This window comes from Globicephala melas, chromosome 4, assembly GCF_963455315.2.
Source record: "Globicephala melas chromosome 4, mGloMel1.2, whole genome shotgun sequence".
In the NCBI taxonomy this organism is placed as follows: Eukaryota; Metazoa; Chordata; class Mammalia; order Artiodactyla; family Delphinidae; genus Globicephala; species Globicephala melas.
The window spans coordinates 100787698-100810465 of NC_083317.1; positions in this window are offsets into that span (position 1 = coordinate 100787698).

Sequence of the window (22768 nt, forward strand, 5' to 3'; positions counted from 1 at the left end):
AAAAAACCAAATGGGACCCAATGAAACTTAAAAGCTTTTGCACCACAAAGGAAACTATAAAGAAGATGAAAAGAGAACCCTTAGAATGGGAGAAGTTATTTGCAATTAATGCCACTGAGAAGGGATTAATCTATTTAATAAACAAGCAGCTTATGCAACTCAATATCAAAAAAACAAACAACCCAATCCAAAAATGCACAGAAGACCTAAATAGACATTTCTCCAAAGAAGATATACAGATTGCCAACAAACACATGCAAGGATGTCAACATCAATAATCATTAGAGAAATGCATATCAAAACTACAGTGAGGTGTCACCTCACACCAGTCAGAATGGCCATAATCAAAAACCTACAAACAATAAATGCTGTATATGGTATGGTGAAAAGGGACCCTCTTGCACTGTTGGTGAGAATGTAAATTGATACAGCCACTATGACAATCCATACAGAGGTCCTTCCAAAAACTAAAAATAGGACTACTGTACAACCCAGCAATCCCACTGCTGGGCATACACCCTGAGAAAACCATAATTCAAAAAGAGTCAGGTACCACAGTGTTCACTCTAGCTCTATTTACAATAGCCAGGACATTGAAGTAACCTAAGTGTCCATGGACAGATGAATCGATAAGGAAAATGTGATACATATATACAGTGGAATATTACTGAACCATAAAAAGAAACAAAATTGAGTTATTTGTAGCAATGTGGCTGGACCACCTAGGGACAGGACAGGAATAAAGACACAGACATAGAGAATGGACTTGAGGACACAGTTTGGGGATTGGTAAGCCTGGACAAAGTGAGAGAGTGGCATGGACATATATACACTACCAAATGTAAAATAGATAGGTAGTGGGAAACGGCTGCATAGCACAGAGAGATCAGCTCGGTGCTAAAGGGGTGGGATAGGGAGAGTGGGAGGGAGACACAAGAGGGAGGAGATATGGGGATTTATGTATATGTATAGCTGATTCACTTTGTTATACACCAGAAACTGACACAGCATTTTAAAGCAACTATATTCCAATAAAGTTGTTAAAAAATTAAATTATTTATTGAGTTAACTTTAGTTTATAGCATTATATGTTTAACGTGTACAATATTATATTTGAACTTCTGTATACACTACAGCTTGCTCACCACCAACAGTTTATTTTCCATCATCAACATACAATTGACCTCCTTTCCCCATTTCACCCTCTCCCAAATCCCCTTCCCCTCTGGTAACCATACTGTTTTCTCTATCTATGTGTTTGGTTTGGTTTGGTTTGGTTTCTTCATTTATTGAAATATTTAAAAAATTTTTCATATTCCATATGAGTGAAATCATACAGTATTTGTCTTTCTCCTTCTGACATATCAGTTAGCATAATACTCTCAAGGTCCATTCATGTTGTTGCAGATGGTGAGCTTTCATGTTTTGTTATTCTGAGTAGTGTTCTGTGAGTGTGTTTATGTGTGTGTGTGTGTGTGTGTGTGTGTCCCACCTCTTCTTTGTCCATTGTTAGGCACTTAGATTGTTTCCATATATAGGTGATTGTAAATAGTGTTTCAAGGAACATAGGGATATATATCTTTTAGTTTCCTATTCTTTGGTAAATACCCAGAAGTAGACTACTTGTATCATATGGTAGTTCTGTTTTTAATTTTTTGAGGAATCTCTATACTGTTTTCCAGAGTTGGCTACATCAATTTACATTTCTACCAACAGTGTATGAGGGTTCCTTTTTCTCCATATCCTCTCCAATACTTGTTACTTGTTGCCTTTTTGATAATGTCCATTCTAACAGGTGTGAGGTAAGAGCTCATTGTGGTTTTGATTTACATTTCCCTAATAATTAGTAATGTTGAACAACGTTTTATATGCCTGTTGTGCATCTGTCTTCTTTGGAAAAATGTCTATTCAGATCCTCTGCTCATTTTTCAGTTGGGTTTTTTGTTGCTTAGTTGTATGAGTTTTTATATATTTTGGATATTAACCTCTTACTGGATACATGGTTTGCAAATGTTTTCTCCCATTCTGTGTATTGTCTTTTTGTTTTGTTGGTGATTTCCTTTGTTGTGCGGAAGCTTTTTAGTTTGATGTAGTCCCATTTTGTTTGTTTTTGCTTTTGTTTTCCTTGCCTGAGGATACATATCCAGAAATATATTGCTAAGAACAATGTCAAAGGGCATAGTGCCTATGTTTTTTTCTATGGTTTTTATGGTTTCAGGTATTTCATTCAATTCCTTAATGTATTTTGCATTGATTTTTGTGTATGGTGTGAGATAGTGGTCTAATTTCACTCTTTTGCATGTGGTTGTGTGGTTTTCCTAACATCATTTGTTTAAGAGACTATTGTTTCTTCATTGTATGTTCTTTGTTCCTGAGCTGTAAATTAATTTTCCACATATGTCTCTTTATTTCTGGGCTCTCAATTCTGTTCCATTGATCTATGTGTCTTTTTTTTTTTCTGCCAGTATCATGCTATTTTTATTACTATAGCTTTGTAATATAATTTGAAATCTGATAGTGTGATACCTCCAGATTTGTTCTTTTTTCTCAGGATTGCTTTGGTTATTCAGGGTCTTTTGTGGTTTCCTATATATTTTAGCATTGTTTGTTCTATTTGTGTGAAAAATGTCATTGGAATTTTGATAGAGATTGCATTAAATCTGTAGATTGATTTAGGTAATATGGACATTTTAGCAATGTTAATTCTTTCAATCCATGAGCATGAAGGAGTATAAAATAATATGAATAGTTATACACCAACAAATTGGACCAGCTAGAAGAAAATGTATATATAGATTTAAAGTAAACAGTGTGATAATTTGATAGGTATACATTGTGAAATTATTTGTCACCAATTCAGTTTTATGTAGATCACATTTCAACTGGCAGAGAAATGCTGTGTGGAGAGGTTTATGGCAGAATGTTTGGGGAAGGGAGAGAGATTTTTACAAAGCAAAATTCATAAGACAGTGACTCCAATTTATTCTCCCTTGCCACTCTCAAACCTGTGAGAGCCACTGTTAAGAATTTACTCCTTAAACCCTCAGAAAGACCTGTCAGTTCCTTTCCGTTATACATTTGTATAAGGAAATAGTCTCTAACCCCTTGCCCCATACTGCTGGAAGCACATGGAAAATGATTTAATACTGCTTTTGATATACTACAATGAAATACAAAACACAGATTTTAACTATGTATTATATTTATAACATAATACTGGTCAGCTGTACAGGGTTATGTGAAGTATGCTACTTTACTAAAACACTTTTTTTGTTCATTTTTGAAAATACAAGTTTTGAATGTGAATTCATCTAACAAGTGAACTGGGAATATATTTGAAATGCACAGTAGAATAGTATTATGTCTTATTTTTTTAACCAGTGATGAATTTGAAGGATGGGACCCTTCTCTAGAAGCTATTGGAAAAATACAGATAACAGAATAATTGAATATGAATGAATAAGTTAAAAAATGTAGAGTGAGGTGGGATTGCATTTGTGATCCATTTCATAAATGTAAAGCTGACAAGTTGAATCAAAGGAATAGTTCTGCACGATATCTTCTGTTTAAGTTAAAACAGTAGTGGAAGAGAGACCAAAGTCAAATCTAAGTATATAATTTAATACAAGTTGATGAGCCCATTCAAAGATATGTTTAAATATAGTTAGTGATTTAGAAAGAGCCTTATTGTGTTGAGAACATTTTTTTATACAAAGTAATTGAATTGCTTTTGATTTAGAAGAGAAAACATAGAGGTAGCCATCAACTTCTACTGCTCTATCCCAAATAGGTTTTTCTGCATTACTCCTAAAGCTTCATATACTCAGATCATTTTACTGATATAAGTCATCAGTAGGATATTTTCTCATCATGGCACTCAGTGAATAACTATGAAGATCATAAAATATACAGTGAAAATATTTTTCATTGTAGAAATAAAAATAAATGTACTTTTTTTCAGAAACATTAAAATAACAACATAGTGTTTTAATTTAATTTATAATTAGTATAAAAGAGCACTTTTTCTTTCCCTATTAATAGTAACTACTTTTCTTACCAATTCCAGGTTGAACAAATTTTGTATTTCCCATGTTCTTTGAGTGTAGTGCATTCCCATAGACACAACTCTGTTTCAAATCCTTTTTAACTCTCACCTGCACCATTATAGTAACCCTGTACCACACCTTTCTACCTTTTGTATTTCTTTCTTCCCATCAACCTTCAACAATGTTAGCAGATTAATTTTTTGGGAACAGCTCTGATTATGTTGATCAGTTAAGAATAAATTCCTCATTCTGTTAAAACTTTTCTTCAGCGTAGCCCCAATTTTTGAACTTCATCTGTATAGACACTATGTTCCACTTAATATAGACTACACACTATTTTCTAAATATTCTAAACATTTATTGTTCATTTTGTACAGTAAAAATAAACTTCATTTCCCTATCTCCAACTTTAAACTTCTTTGATTATTCTAGATCTTTTTCAATAAAATATTTTCTACTTTCTCCTTTCTTTAAACCCACATAACACAAAACCCTATAGTGTTACATATTTATTGATTATTCCACTAGTTTCTAATATTTCCTTATATATTAGTATATCTACTATCATATAAAAATGCTTCAAGGATATATATTCCTCCACAGAATCCCATCTTTTTCATGTCTGATAAACATAAACTAAATAAATAAATATATATATATGTATGTATATAGATACATAGATAGATAGTATGAGACAAGCTGGTAATACAAACTTTTAATATTTTTTACTTTTTGTAAAATACTTTTCCAAAAGTGAATTCTTTAAACTGATATTATTCTCATAAGATTCTTGATTTTAAAATAAATAAATTCAAACACCTCCTGAAAATGAATTATTTTATGTAGGGTTTTGCACAAATGAATACTTTTTTTTGGTTTGTTTTTAATTGATTCTTTTATGGTTATTTTAAATACACAGTGTCAGTATAAGTACAATTTAAAATTGTTAGTAATATAAATAATGAATGTTTCTTTTTTCAATTTTTTATTGAAGTATAGTTGATTTAAAATGTGTTTCAGATGTACAGCAAAGTGATTCAGTTTATATATATATATTCTTTTTCAGATCCTTTTCCATTGTAGGTTATAACAAGATACTGAATATAGTTCCCTGTGCTATACAGTAGGTCCTTGTTGTTTATTGGTTTTATATATACTAGTGTGTATCTGTTAATCCCAAACTCCTAATTTATTCCTCACTGCCCCCCTTTCCGCTTTAGTAACCACAAGATTGTTTTCTATGTCTGTGAAATGAATGTTTCTTTGATTTATTTTTTATTCTTTGCAAAACTGCTTTGAGGTTTTAAAATATGTATGCTTGAGTAGTCAAAGCCAGTCTCAAGGCCAGGCCAGATTCACAAGTATGGACAAATAAACACCATGTCTAAATGGGGTAAGTGACAAAGAAAATGTGGCCATTTTTCATTCATACACAATCTAACCACTGATCACAAATTATTTACATTCTTTTCATATGCAAAATATACTCAACCTCCCCAAGATTCCCAAAGCACTCAGGACATTATGACATCAAGCTCAGGCTTAAATTACTGGGTCTTATCATCTAAATTATGACCATGTACAGATGAGGTTCCTTAGTTACAGCTTCTCTTGATTTGAAGATATGTTAATTAAGAGACAGATTTTCTGGTCCATATTCTTCCATATCCAGCATACAGTTTTTAGGCAAGGACTTAAAATGATGTCCATTCAAAAATGGTAAAAATTGACATATATTGGTCACTGGTCCATTGAAGTTCTTGACTACAGCCTGGCACACTTCTCCATTTTCTGGATTAAGGCTTTACCGACTCCCTGAGAGTGAGTCTATGTGGCTTTTGTATTCATTCTTCTGGCATTGTGGCTTCAGACTGTGAGTTATCATTTCTTTTTCATTAGAAATGGTCTATGTTTATATCTGAGAATCTTGTACACTTAAACTAGTCTCTGACTTCATTTCCCATTTTGCAATATGATTATTTCTTAGTTATAACTTTTTATTTTAGTGATTGCATGATTTGAATAACTTAATGAGTTTTGTTTTTATTTACCAACTTTAAAAATGTTATTCTTTATCATCTACCATGAAATATTAAAAAAATTAGGGCAGATGGCATTCACACTACAAAGTTGTAATGAAAAGTATATTTTATAAGTCCTCTAAGTTTTGTCTGTATGAATATTTTTAAAGAACTGGGTTTTAACATTTGTGCTTATGTAAATATTAAATTCTCTGGTACATAATGTTACTAGAATCATATTTTAAAAATCAACCTTTAGACAATTCAGGTTTACCATTAAATTGTGAATCTCCAGATATTTAGTCTACAAACCCTCTTTTCATTTCTTTCTGGCTTCATTTTCCTTATGTGAATTGTACTCCATGCCTTCAAATTTATTTAACTCAATCTTCATACTCTTATCTTGGATTAATTCTTCCCATCTTAAGAACCATACCTATGTGAGTAAACCTCATTCATCCTTGAAATTTTGTTGGAATAGAATTCTAAGGTGAATGTGACTTATTTTTCCTATAGAACTTGCAATATATTGCTTCTAGCATTTAAGGATAATTAAATGACTGAAGTCTCATTTTGTTCTTTTTTATGTACCATTTTTCCCTGTAAAATCTTTTATTTTCTCTGTGGTTTATGAATATTATAAGTGTGTGACAAGAATTTTCAAACCTAATGTTTTTTTAATTCTTGAAATCTTTAAAACCACTACAAGAAATGAAAACTCTGACTCGCTCCCCTTAAAGCCATCTGTTCCTGTCATGACTAAGTCCTATATACAGGAGAATAAGTGGTGTCTCATCGGCCTAGAAACATATTATGGTTTACATAAGACTGCATCTGGAAAGACTTCTTGAATGCAAACATATTCCAAGGATCCTGTGAAAAGTGTTAGTGTGTTTTGATGGCTAGCATTTCCTACATAGTTAGTAGCTTAATGAGGATGAGATTAGATCAGTATAGAAATGAATACATTTACTAAATCAGTGATCACATGCCATATACATGAGTCCTTATTGAACCTTCTAGTAACATTATAATCAAAACATCACAGTTTTGATCAGGGCTACTGCTTTGATGAACTAGCAATTTCTAGTCATTCTCTAGGACCCATCCAGGTTTTGCATGTGTCAGACCATTGAAGCAGAAATATGATAGGCAATACCACCTTTAGATCCTTGAGAGTGGTACTAATTGTTATATTTCCCCTGAGATAAAATATTGTTTTTGATTTACATTCTTGGTCAGGGAGGGAAAACTTTCAAGGATTTCACTTGGCCTTCCCCCTTATGCCACTCCTTACTCAGAGGCCAAGGGCCTGATGTGCACGTTATTCCAACTTCCAGTTATGTCAGTCCCAACTACACACTTGGTAACAAGAAAAAAGACAGATACATGAGTCCGCAGATTCAGTGGACTTACTATAAGCTGAAATTTAACCAGCATTCCATTTATCACCAAGCCATGTATATACTCACACAAACAGAGGGGTTGTAGTCCTATTTTATGCCTATATTTACCAGTGTCAACTCAGACACTGTGTCCCAATAGTCCTCAAAATATTCATATATTCTTTTTCTTCTAGTTTATAGCAAGATGGTCCTTTGGGAGGGAGCTGTAGAATTATAGTACATACTTAATGTGGTGTCACAGAGTCTTTTATCCTGGGAACCCAGCCACTTCTTGAATCAGTGGCATCTGGAACTGAGTATTGGCTCATATTTGGAAATGGAGGAAGGAATAATGTCTTTTCATTGAACCCATCCCCTCATTCTCTTGCTTCTCCATTAATGCCTTCTTTTATTGTAGGTATTATGTTGTACCCTCATTGAGTGTATCTCTTTTGGTCCTCAGGGTCACTATGTTCTATTAGGCATCTTCATAAATCTCTGAAAGCCAATATTTTTTGGACTATCCCTCTAGCATTGTCAGCCATTATGGTCATTATGGCCCATGGCTTCTGGCGGCTGTGACTCTTCACCTGACCTGGATTCTTTTGAGGTTCCATCATCCCTACCATTATTAATAATTTAAGCTTTGTGATTGTCTCTTCTACTTTGAGATCTGATCTTCAGTGAAGATCCAAGACTGAACTTTTTATAGAAATGTGGAAAATCTATTGCATAAGAAGAAAATGTGACTTTATATAGCTATTTTTCTTCATTAGGTAAAAATGTGCTGTGAAGAAACATCTGAGGATGTTTATCTATGATCATTGATTTTGGTGTCCTATCATATTATCAACACATATTTGTTAAATTATTTAATGTTTAATATGTAGTAAATAACTACACATTTTAATATCTGTAGTACATGAAATAAATTTAGTTAAAAGACAAAGATCAATGCTAGTTTGACACATACTAAATGAGAACATAATTAGGGAGCTTGTCAAATTTTGCTGATCTGCATTCATATAATACCTTTGATTCTAATGAAAAGAATTACTTAGAAATTATATAAAAGTTGCACTTAATGATTTTTAGGTTAAAAACAGTTTCTTAAATTAAAAAAATATTAACTGATTTGAAGTTTATACATTTTAATGAATTAACTACATGTATATTCTGTTAGCCTTTCCCATTTCTACACGTTGTATATACGTTTCATCTCTTAGTCTGTCTTGATATTTCAATTTCTTTTCTTCCCCACACCTTTAAAAAACTATCAGTTACTTTGGGACAATTGAACTTCAGAACCACATCTTCTCAAATGAATCACTGTATAGAATTTTAGATTTCCCTTTTTGCGAAAGAATAACATTGTTACAATAAGCTTACCTTTTTCTTATGAAACCTGAGCATCTTATAAAACACTTACTATAAAATGAATTGAGTTCATTAACATTATATTTTAAATGTTTCCTTTGGAAAGCTCCTTAAAAACAAATGCTTTTGTTGTGGTTCAAAAGGAAAACTGAGCAGCAAAGTTTGAAAAAACTTCTGGTTGAGATTCTTAGTATTGTTTAAATTACTGAAGCATGGAAACTATATTTTATAATAAAATATTATCTTTATGTATCATGCCTAAATCTAGGTGGAAGTCTTAGTGAAGTAATCATATCTCTCATTTATTTGCATGTAAATAATATTTTAGAATCTTTAAAATTGTATTTCCCTAGTGGGCATTTAATACATCTTTATATCCTTTGTTGACGTATTTGGCAAACTGTTCCTAGAAAGTGAAGACTCAAATGTGACCAACTAAGGTTATATTATGAAATATACCAAGACAATCTTCTGCCAGAAATAACTCAATTTCTTTTTAAATTTTCATTAATGAATACAGGAAGATTTTGTCACAAAAACATACCAGAACGATACTGCAATCCTTGTGATTTTTTTTTTTCCAATACGTATAACAGAGTCCCTAATATCTGGAAGTCTTAACTGGTTAGTTACCTATTTGTAATCCCTCAACTGAGAGCTATGAGCACAAATGTAAAAAGTTGGTTTTAAAAGTGGTAATTTTCATGAACCTCTTTCCAAAGTTCTTAAATATAGTCCTTGCATATAAGAAAACTGTTATACCAGTAATCTCCACAGGTAAAGCTTAGACTATTCCAACCACATAAAATAAAGTGCATCAAACAAATACCTGTTGCTTTCTAACCATAGCCTTAGAACTAGATAAAGCTGACATTGAAATCCAGAATAACTCATTCCATTTCTGGGACCTCGGGTATAATTAGCATTTCTCATATCACTGGTCATCTACAGAGTTAGAATAATTGCACCACTTTTCATGGCTCTTGTGTGATTGAGATAATAAATGCAAAGGCTCTTCACTGTAGGCCCTCAAATGGTTTGCTTTTGATTCAAGTACTTTTGTCTATATTATTAAAATAAAATACTTACATCATATAAGTAATTACCTGGATGCATGGCCCAAGAAATGATGAATTTGTGTTTCAAAATGTTAAAGGATATCAATGTTTGAAATATAAACATTCAAAAATTATATTAGTGTAAACTTGTTAGAAAAGATGTTATTTTCTGATTCTGTGTTATACCTAAGAAAGCCCAAAATGAGGAGCTTAAAAGACTGAGGGCAGTCAAGTTATATTTAGCTCTTATAGCTGATTTCAAATGCACACTGATTGCAGGAACAACAAAAATAATTCCTGCAGTTAAATGGTTATCCTAACTTGATAAGTACCTGTATACATTTAGCTGGATTCAAGGTTCTAGAATAGATTATAGAAACTTAACTGTAAATGAGCAGCTAAAAATTGTGTATTTACAATCAACATCTCTTCTAAATGATGGAGAGGAAAGAAAATATATTATTTACCTTTTTCTAAATTTCTTTTTTTCCAATGTGCTTTGCATACTGTTTATATGAGTCCACAGCACTGTGCAACTGAAATTATATTTTCTATCATTGTTTTGAAAAAATAAAGAACTCTCTAAATAAATTTTGTGATTAATATTTCCATCAGCAAGAGTCTGAGTGAATCAAACATCTTTATTTTGTAGTCATCAAAGATATACATACATATAATAAACGTATATACATATATATGAAAGAGAAAGGGGGGAGATTAAAGCTAACAGGCTAATTGGGCATTTCTTTGTAGTATGTAGCTTCCTGAAAAAAAAATGCATGCAAATCATCATACACATTTTTTAGTTGTATTCTTTCATGAAGAAAATAAATTTGGGAGCTGAATGGTTGAATGGTGCTTTTAAAGTGCACCAAGGAAAAGACATGGCACAGAAGTGCCTCTCTCAAAGTAACTTTAAATGAAAAAATATTCAGTGAATTTAGGCTTATTACTATGTTTCTGAATCTATATTATTATTTGATAGCGATCTTTGGTTTCTGGTTTCTCCCTGGATTTTGACTTTTATTACCTCCTTGCTAGCTTCTTTGTCTACCTCTATCCCTCGCTCCAGGAACTATAGTCTATTTATGGGTGCTTAGTATTGAATTTATTTATCTTTCTCTTGTATATTTGTTCCATTTTTTCTACAAGGAATAAATCCATATTTTCAGGGATAATATAACAGAAAACATCAAGTGTTTTTGTCTCTCTTTTGGCACAGCATCTTTCCTACTTCACCAAGAATCATACTGTTCAAATTAGGATTCAGAATATGAAAGAAAATATGTCGCTGAGGTATAAAGCCACAACATTCCTAAATGTTAGGAAATTTTTACACATTTCTTTAATAGTATAGTTCAATGGGAAGTCTAAGATAGATCCAAGGTACCATTTTCAGTTAGTGGCCTAAGTGGTACATAATGCAACCTCAGTAACTCATAGATGAGGATTGGTCAAATTCATATTTTGACCGTTCACCCAGAAAGATGTGTGGCCATGTGTATGTATGACCATGAGGAAATATAATACTTTTAATAGAGATGCCTTGGAAGTAGCTGTATGACCCAGAGAAGTGATGCAAAATTGATGGACAGATAAATTGATGAAAACTAGAAGATTGATAGATGGACATAGATAAAGGAGAAAGAAAGAAGGCAAAAAAGGGCGTGGTGGGGAGGAACAAAGGAGAAGGTTGTGGAGGTGGGTTTCAAAGAACTTCCATCAAACTACATTCTTTCCTTTTGCCCCTTGTTGGAATCACTTATTTGTAATGATCTTTCTCCTATTGTGGTTAACTGGCTTTGGCTTTCATTTCCTAGGCCAAGAATTGAATATATCACAATTTCCTTAAAGTCCCAAGATCCCAATTTCATCTTTACTCACTTGCAAATATGATGATTCAAGCCAGTAACACCCTCTACAATTTTTCTAGAATTTTAAAATAGTGACTTTGTTTAAAGAGGATATAGTAAAAATAGTGATACCTAGTACATTTTTGTTAACATACATAGAATGTGAGGAGGTAATTAAGATGCTGATTTAGTCTACTCTGATATCTTTAGCTCATTTTGCCTTTAGTTTCAATTTGACTGTTATGTTCTCAGAATTAGATTCATGGAGCAATGGAACAAAATAGATAAAATAAATAATAAAATCATGTGTGTCTCAGGATTTATATTATGATAAATGATATACTTCAGTTTAGTGATAAACTTCAGTTTAGTGGAAAAAAGCTATTTCATAAATTGCCTTTTTTCAGTTGGCTTTAAGTGAAGCAGAATTTATTAGCAGAGGAGTTGTTATTGGAACTCAGGCAAGTCTGATTCTAAACTTTTTCCACTTTAAAATCCTGCCTCTTTCCAAAATAAATTCAATGAATGTTTTTGCTCTTTATTTTTAAGACAATTTTGGAGAAAATTTATTAGATTTCAAAAATTAAAATAACCCACATATAGTTGATGTGAACATGTATTTTCTTTCCAGTTCCTTGTCTTTACATATCCAGATATTTTTATTTTATGAAATTGAGCCCATAGATACATAATTGTTTTTATATTTTAACTCAGCATCCTACTTTGAATGCTTTTTCCTTAAAGTGACAATTTTTTTGAGTTCTTATTTAATTTATATCATTTCTCTTCAAAATTTGATACAATTTATCGCTCTCAGTATGAGCTATATTATAAAACAATTCTGTCTTGGTTTTCCATCTACCATTTTGAATGTTTATTTTCATTCACTTTTGCATTCTCCTCCATCCATTTAAGTATTGTAGTTCTTCAGGGGTTCATGTTTATTTCTCTGTTCGTTTTACTCTAGAATCTCACCTCGAGGACTTCATCAAGCATTATGTCTTTAATTACCTCTTACATGTTAAATAAATGCTCAAACTGCCTACTGAGTAGCTCCATATAGATCTTCTGTATACTTGTCCAAAACTTCTCAGGTTTCCAAAAACAATTATCATTCTCCTTACATTTTCTCATTGCCTTCTGGATTTCCTGCCTTCCCAAATTTCCATTCTTGCCATCTCTATTCTTCTTTGTTCCAGTCTTATTACTATTTCTATTCAAGTTCCCTGTATTTTTATACCTCTATGTATTTGAAACCGAAATGTTCCACTCCCACCAACTTTTTACCTAATTAGCTTATTATTACTCTTACAACAAGTGCTTAAGGCAAATTTCTCTAATCAGTAGACCCTGAACTGAATATGATCATACTCCAAGATTTGAGTTAAAAGTTGATCTTTTCTGCTCAGATAACAGGCTGCCCTTACATTTATCTTAGGGATTACACTACTTAGCAAATATCATGGATTTATAATATATTATCTAAGGTGGTACCTTCATCATCTAAAACTGTACTTGGCAGAGAGTATAAATACATAATCTTTTTATCTTTAAGGAGATCAATGAATACTGTCTTATTTTCACTAATCAGAAATGTCTTATTCAGAAATTAGTATAATTTTTAAACTACTGGTAGAAATGTTGAACAATGATCGTTTTGATTTTAAACTTACCTTGTCAATTGCTCTTCAAAATTCTGTTGGGTTGTAGCTATTAACCCATTAGAGCAGACTCCTTGTAAATAAATTCATGTGTGTATTATTTGCACCAAAATATTTGGAGAAGGTCATTGGGAAGTTTCTGCAGTCAAAATCAGACATTTCATGAGTTCATTATTCAGATATTTTAGTTGTCATGGTGCTAACTATCACTCTTTGCTTGACCATGTTTCAGCAATAGAAGACGAGTAACTTAATCACACGTCTTTGTATGCCAAGGCATGCTCAGAAATGCTTCCTAAGAAAAATCTCGACTTTGTTTGCAATAATATTTATGTTTTATTTACTATTAGTTCCAACAGTTTGGTGGAAACATTGAGAGGTTTTAGAGCAGGTAGCCTAGTGTGGATATTAGAAATTAGCGCTTAGCCAAAGAGGTACTCTTCTACTTCCAGTCTGTGGTGGAGAAACATTCTTGGGGCAGGCTCTAACAAAAGAAATTAATCAAAGTCGTCACTTAAACAAATCAATATCAGGAAGAAGATGGTAAGCAACTGTGTTCCATTTTCCACTGAGTGCTAGAAAATATTAATTTATAGCACAAAGCATTTGAGGTCATCATAAGGAAGCAGTTGTTTATCAATCTGTATAATAATTATAACAAGAAAGATTATGGTACAGATAGAAGTATTGGTGTTTTTAAAAATGGAGCTATCTTAACAGTAGGCTTTCAGTTTAGTTTCAAAGGAAATGAATAGATAAAATAATCACTTTAATTTTTTAAATGAATGATTCAACATTCATAGACTTCTACATTTAGGCTTGCAATTAAATATTGCATGTGGAGTGGCATAAAACTTTTAAGTCATTAAAAGTTATTTATTTCTATTAAATTAATAATTCAATTATATTCACATCCATTCAGCATAAACCTTTTGTTGTATTTGCTTAGAACAGCATTGTATTGGGCAGTATCTACTCATCTTTAATATACAACACCTAAATTTTAGTAACATTTTTGTCACAGCACCTTTACGTTTTTCTGACTCTTTGTCGGCATCTATAATAACATAAAAGTGGACTATATAATTATTAAATTCTTTTTTTAGCACTAGGATTCTAATTTATGTAAATAAATTTTCCCACATGCCAGTACAATTTTTAAGAAACCTCTCATTAACTTACATTTCAAAGTGTTTAAGAGTAAGAAATGTATATCTCATTTATTCCTGATGACAAATCAGTAAGGCACAGGCATTATTATCTCACTTGGCAGGTGAATAAAAAATGCTCAGTAGGGTTAAAAAAAACTTGCTCTAAGTCAAGCAAGTAGTAAGAAAAAGAATCAGAATCTGGAGTCAAGAAATTTGAAACACATTCATTTTTCAGTTTATAAAACAAAACTCAATGCTTTTTAAAAATTCTGTGATTTTATTTTACTCTAACATTTTTCATTTTAATTCTATTTTATTTATTTCTTATATGAGCATCTCCTAAACAATTTGTTATTATTATTAATTTTCTAAATTAGTAATTTCATGTGGTAGAACTTTCTGTAGTTTATAAGTATTGTAAAGTGTCTGGAAGCTGCAAGATTTCTAATTATCTTATAAATTGCTCATCATGCTCATTAATAATCCCTCATATATTATTCATAAGGGTATATCTTAAGAAGTCCAAGGAAACCTTGGTATAGCCCCCGGCTTTTCACTTTTTAACTCCCAACACTGGGTTTCTTGTATATAGAAAGTTTTTCTTGCATGTGCAGAACAAACCAGCATTTTCAGTACACACAATTCCCCCAGTCTCTGCATAAATGCTTATAGAAAAATAGTTGCTAAATTCAATGTCCTTTGCAGTTAAAAAGTGTTACTTTTTATTGTTGTTCATCCAGAGTACTTGAATTAAAAAAATGAATTTCAGTGTTTTCCTGAAGGGATGAGAAATTTTCATCCATGTCAGTGTATAAACTTGTACAAGTCGTCAAAGCAAGTGAGAAATTTCTTAACGTAATTATGGAAAATAGCCTGTTGCCTAAGAATCAATACAAATTACTGTTTGAAACATTCTCTCAATCACAGATATCCTTGATTGCTACAAATGAGAAAAGTTCATTGTTAAATGTCAGAGAATCAATGTTAAAGGTTTGTTTTTTTAAAATGGAAATTCTAAATACTTATGAAAATTCAAGAAAAGAAAAAATATATCAACTTTGAGACTAAACTGAGTTAATTTATGAATATATGTATTTTAACGATATTATGTAAAAATGTCAGTTAAAAATTGATTCATAAGAAAAATATACTATTATATTAAATGTATTTTATTTTTAAATATAATACTATTATATTAAATGTATAATACTATTATATTAAATGTATTTTCAAACTCTGTACATTTAAATTAGACTAATATGTGTATCTAAATACCATTTTGCCTTGGTTAGGTAAAACTTTGACCCTGCGAATCAGCATGAGTTTTTTAACTAAAAGGTAAAAATGATATGGGCTCTTTTTTTTTTAATATTCTATCTGTCCCCAAAATTAGTCTTTAAGGTGTTTTTTGGGGAAGAGAGCACAAATAATATTTGTAAAATCAAACAACTTGTAAAAAATAATGTATTAGTAGTACATAAATTAGTACAGTAAAACATACAATTATGATTGATTTACATAATTAGCCAGATGGGAATTAATATGTTGATATTCATGTTGCATGGTGTATTTAATAGCAATACGTATATTATAGAAAGATAAAAAAATAAATTTTAAAAGGAATGTATTGAGATATTTTGAATTATGCTATATTTTCACAAAGACATTTATCTTAATTGCTAGATCCCATATTTTAAGTTATGAGTCTACAGTAAATAAATCCATAAAACAGCAATGTGATTTCTTGAACTATTTTTTAGTTTTATTAGCCACAGTTGACCATGATAATGAATGTTTTAATAATCTAATATGTATCTTGTATATGTAAAATCATATTAATGCCTGAGAAGGCATTTCAAATTAAACCACAAATTATTGTACTTACAAGAAAGCATGCCTAGATTATCACTTATAATTAAACCAAGTGAATATGTATCATGTATGCATTTTGTGCAGTTGTTTGCAGATCTTTAAAATCAATATTTTTAATCTAGCTTAATAGTATTTCAAGCAGTCTACCTCAAATCTTGAATAATAAATAATTTGTGGTTTTCCCATATACCACATTTTTATTTTAGAACACAAGCAATCTTGCTGAGGTGCTTAAAGTCATATGGAATGTAAAGCCACAAAATATGTCAATTTTTAATTAAATATACAAAATGACCACTGATATTTCAGAAAAAGTGAGGGTATGAATTTCAAACTAGGTCAAATTTCAGAATGTTGTCTCACTGTGTACTGAAAACAACACATATATATCATTCTATTATAAGATACATTTTTGAACACTTCAGTGACCATCAATTCTTTAGAAATTATACAAGATATGTATAATTAAAATTATGAAAAATGCCCTTTAAAATTGAGAATTTTCTTTGGGTTGCAAATTACTTTGTAAGGATGTATTTTCCTGACAACTCTTAGTAAAGTTAGTTTTTTCTTTTGTTTTTGTTTTTCCTAATCTGAGATTTGCTAGAATAATTTAAGGGATCTTACAGTTTAAAAACACTAAAATTCTCTTTTGGAAGGAGCATACTAACATTAATTAAATTCTAGAGCTCAACTTGGGAAATAAAGTATGCTCTTTAATAAACAAAAATAATGCTACCTATAAATGCATGTATTTGGTGGTTGTTTCAGTTCATTACACAGCAAATTGGGCTCCTTATTTTCAGCAGTATTTCCATCAGACAGCACTAGCTCCAGGTTGTACTGATATGTGAGCTTTTGTATTGTGAGTCTTAATAAGCATTATTCACTTTGCCAACAGAATATCTTACAAGCTCATAAAATATGCATTTTTCAAAAGTGAATAGATTGCATTATCTCTGTGGTTTCTTTTTCAAATTGTGGATAGCCGGAGGCTCAGGAAATACAGGGATGACATTGGTCTGCTATACTTTAGACAGCGTGAGATATTTTCAAAAATGAGCAAATGTCAATGGATCGAATTAAGGTGAAAAGAAAAAGGAAAACAATATTACCAAATACAGTATAATTCATTTTTGTAATATATGTTTGCATCAAAGATGTTTGTTGCATGAAATACTATAGAAGAATAAAAATTCTTCTGCCTACAAAATTTTTACAATATGCCTCCCAAGAGATCCCCACATCTAGTTCTTTTGCATGATGAAAGGGAAACAACTCTTTGTGCCTATACTAAAAAAACATGATGAAGATAGTTAGCTACTCATATATCCTGAAAAGTGAATGAACAGTGGAGCTCTAAGCCTGATATTATAGGAGCAAAGTGGCATCGCGTTGGGGGGCTTCCAATCTGTGGCTATACATTAGCACACATTAGCATTTATGAGCCACTGTGGTAACATTTCCTGTGTCAGAAGAGTTCATTTACTAAATAGACTGAACTGAAAGAGCAAATGCATATCCCGAATGTAAGCTGGTATTCCCTTCTCACAATTAGGACCAAGCTCAGTTTAAACACATTTCAACTACTTGTAATCTACTTTTAATGTTGCGTGGTTTTCTTCTTTTAAGAACATTCATCTTCATCACCTCAATGTAACATTTTTATTTCAGCAAAATAGTTTTTAAAAATCACATTTTGAGCATAATCAAGAATGTTCAGGTGTTTTCAAATAGTACAGATTTCTGAAAGTAATATTCCAGTAGCAATTAATAGAGCATGAAATGTTACAAATTGGAAAAGTTTTGTAGAAGCTTACAAATTTCAGGATAAATTCTCTTTGAATCATGACAAAATGTGTTTAATGATACTTTCAGTTTTTCATCTCCACTATATAAAAGAGAAAATTGAATCTCAACACTCTCCAGTAATCTTGAGACATAATATTTTATCATCATTTACTAAACAGGAACATAGCTCCTGGTTTTGCCCTAATTTTTAATAGACTAAATCCAAACAAGGTACACTTTTAGCCCAAGTATATAAATCTGTTTCTTGTTAAATGCTTACCTCTATAATAACAAGAGAAGGTAGAAACTATCTTAAGTGCATTCCTTGGCAACCAATTATCTAAAAATATAGAAAAACATTTTTTTCAATAGTTTCATCTATTACTTTGAATTGCTGTCTGCCTTAATATTTTATTTCAATGTGAACAAATTTTGAGCACATCAAAATGCTAATCAATTGTCAGAATAATACAGTATTCCATGAAGAATTTTCCTCTTCGGGGACAAACAGTAGGATCACCTTACATAACCTAGAATAATATTCCTCTTAATTGGCAGAGTGTGTCAGTCATTTCCTGGTGTTTTCTTACTGATAATAACTACCTTTCGTGGATATTTCATTTGATCACTGAGCTTTTCATGTGTATGTTTTTTATATTTAAATGATATAGCTATAATTGTTTTTCAAAATGGATGTGGCTCTATTAACCCATTTGGAAAGAATTGTAAGGTTGATTGATGATTTGAGTGGTCTTATAATTCCTCCCTCCTAAACATGTATAATCAACTAGATGCTAAAAACATGAACACTAGTGGCTCTGAGTGGTTTGATTTTATATTTGGAATATTTCTCTGAGTGGCAAGCATAGAACTTGTTCGATGAATTAGTATTTAAAATGTGAAGATGTTTCATAATTTATGCCGTTTAACTTTTGCTGCTATTAATAATTATATTCTCCTTATATTAATTAGGTGATGTGCTTATTGTTTTTCTGAACATTAAACATGCTTAATGAAGAAAAACATGAAAAAATAAAATCAAAAATTAAGATTCATAATCCTCTTACCACTTCAGTATTCTTTTTTTGCATATGTATTTTTAATTTCCATGTATTTCATATGTGCAATTTTTACATAACAAGAGAATTTGTGAAGACATTAAATATTTTCATATACATATATTATTATATTGATAATATTAATATAATAGTAATTATAGTATTATAGTACTTTATCACATACATATAATTTGTTAGCAATTCTGCTATTATTGAATATATAAGTGGTTTGTAATTATTTTATTATAAATAAGCCTGTGATGATCATATTTGTCCCTGTATCTTGGTATGCATGCTTGCCTTTAAAAATAAATTCATTATCATATGGCTTTTATTCCTTGATTGTTAATATGGTGTATCACATTGATTGATTTGCATATATTGAAGAATGCTTGCATTCCTGGCATAAATCTCACTTGATCATGGTATGATCCTTTTAATATGTTGTTGGATTCTGTTTGCTAGTATTCAGGATTTTTGCACCTATGTTCATCAGTGATATTGGTCTGTAATTTTCTTTTTTTGTAATCTTTTTCTGGTTTTGGTATCAGGTTGATGGTGGCTTCGTAGAATGAATTTGGGAGTGTTCCTCCCTCTGCAATTTTTTGGAAGAGTTCGAGAAGGATCAGTGTTAGCTGTTCTCTAAATGTTTGCTAGAATTCACCTGTGAAGCCATCTGGTCATGGACTTTTGTTTGTTGGAAGATTTTTATTTACAGTTTCAATTTCATTACTTGTGATAGGTCTGTTTATATTTTCTAATTCTTTCTGGTTCAGTCTTAGAAAATTGTACCTTTCCAAGAATTTGTCCATTTCTTTATGGTTGTTCATTTTACTGGCATATACTTGTTTGTAGTAGTCTCTTATAATTCTTTGTATTTCTGCAGTGTCAGTTATCATCTCAATAGATGCAGAAAAAGCTTTTGACAAAATTCAACACTCATTTATGATAAAAACTCTCTGGAAAATGGACATAGAGGGAACCTACCTCAACATAATAAAGGCCATATATGACAAACCCATAGCAAGCATCATACTCAATGGTGAAAAACTGAAAGCATTTCCACTAAGATCAGGAACAAGACAAGGATGTCCACTCTCACCACTCTTATTCAACATAGTTTTGGAAGTCCTAGCCATGGCAATCAGAGAAGAAAAAGAAATAAAAGGAATACAAATGGGAAAAGAATGATGTCACTGTTTGCAGATGACATGACAGTATACATAGAAAATCCTAACAATGCCATCAGAAAACTACTAGAACTAATCAATGAATTTGGTAAGACTGCAGGTTACAAAATCAGTGCACAGAAATCTCTGGCATTCCTATACACTAACAACAAAAAATCAGAAATAGACATTAAGGAAACAATCCCATTTACCATCACAACAAAAAGAATAAGATACCTAGGAATAAATCTACCTAAGGAGGTGAGAAAGACCAGAAAACTATAAAACACTGATAAAGGAAGTCAAAGATGACATAAATAGATGGAGAAATATACCATGTTCTTGGATTGGAAGAATCAATATTGTAAAAATGACTGTACTACCCAAAGCAATCTAGAGATTCAGTGCAATCCCTGTCAAACTACCAATGGCATTCTTCACAGAATTAGAACAAAAAATTTTACAATTTGCATGGAAACACAAAATACCCCAAATAGCCAAAGCAATCTTGAGAAAGAAAAACAGAGCTGGAGGAATCAGGCTCCCGACTTCAAACTATACTACAAAGTGACAGTAATCAAGACAGTATGGTACTTGCACAAAACAGAAATATAGATCAATGGAACAGGATAGAAAGCCCAGAGATAAACCCACACACATATAGTCACCTTGTCTTTGATAAAGGAGGCAAGAATATACAATGGAGAAAAGACAGCCTCTTCAATAAGTGGTGCTGGGAAAACTGGACAGCTACATGTAAAAGAATGAAATTAGATCACTACATAACACCATGCACAAAAATAAACTCCAAATGGATTAAAGACCAATGTAAGGCCAGAAACTGTCAAACTCTTAGAGGAAAACATAGGAAAAACACTCTGATATAAACCACAACAAAATCTTTTTAGACCCACCTCCTAGAGAAATGGAAATAAAAACAAAATTAAACAAATGGGACCTAATGAAACTTAAAAGTTTTGCACACCAAAGGAAACCATAAAAAAGACAAAAAGACAACCCTCAGAATGGGAGAAAATATTTGCAAATGAAACAATGGACAAATGATTAATCTCCAAAATACACAGCTCATGGAGCTCAATATCGAAAAAACAAACTACCCAATTAAAAAATGGGTGGAAGGCTTAAACAGACATTTCACCAAAGTAGACCTACAGATGACCAAGAGGCACATGAAAAGATGCTCATCACTAATTATTAAAGAAATGCAAATCAAAACTGCAATGAGGTATCACCTCATACCAGTCAGAATGGCCATTATCAAAAAATCTAGAAGTAATAAATGCTGGAGAGGGTATGGAGAAAAGGGAACCCTCCTACACTGTTGGTGGGAATGTAAATTGATACAGCCATTATGGAGAACAGTATGGGGTTTCCTTAAAAAACTAAAAATAGAACTAATATATGACCCAGTAATCCCACTACTGGGCATATACTCTAAGAAAACTGTAATTCCAAAAGTGACATGTACCACAATGTTCATTGCAGCACTTTTTACAACAGCCAGGTCATGAAAGCAACCTAAATTTCCATCAATGGATGAAGGGATAAAGAAGATGTAGCACATATATACAATGGAATATTACTCAGCCATAAAAAGAAACAAAATTGAGTTATTTGTAGTGAAGTAGATGGACTTAGAGTCTGTCATACAGAGTGAAGTAAGTCAGAAAGAGAAATATACCATATCCTAACACATATATATGAAATCTAAAAAAAATGGTACTGATGAACATAGTGGCAGGGCAGGACTGAAGAGGCAGACATAGAGAATGGACTTGAGGACACAGGAGCAGGGGCTGGAAGGGAAGCTGGAGCAAAGTGAGAGTAGCATTGACATATAGACACTACCAAATGTAAAATAGATAGCTAGTGGGAAGCAGCAGCATAGCACAGGGAGATCAGCTTGGTGCTTTGTGTTGACCTAGAGGGGTGGGATAGGGAGGGTGGGAGGGAGTCTCAAGAGGGAGGGGATATGGGGATATATATATGCATATGGCTGATTCACTTTGTACAACAGAAACTAACACAGCATTGTGAAGCAATTATACTCCAATAAAGATGTATAAAAATAATAAATAAAAACTAAATACCATCCTTTAAAAAATTTATTAAAGAGGCATTGAAAACAAAAAGAACTATTCATTACGAAGTTAAAACTGCTGGCTCAAAATTTTTGGAGTTTTATGCTCTGCATGCATGATCGTACTATTTTTACCAAGCCCATTCCTATTTACAGCCCCTCTGTAAGTTCATGGAAAGAACTGCTTGCTATTGTGCAACATTATAACAAATAAAATTTGTTTTA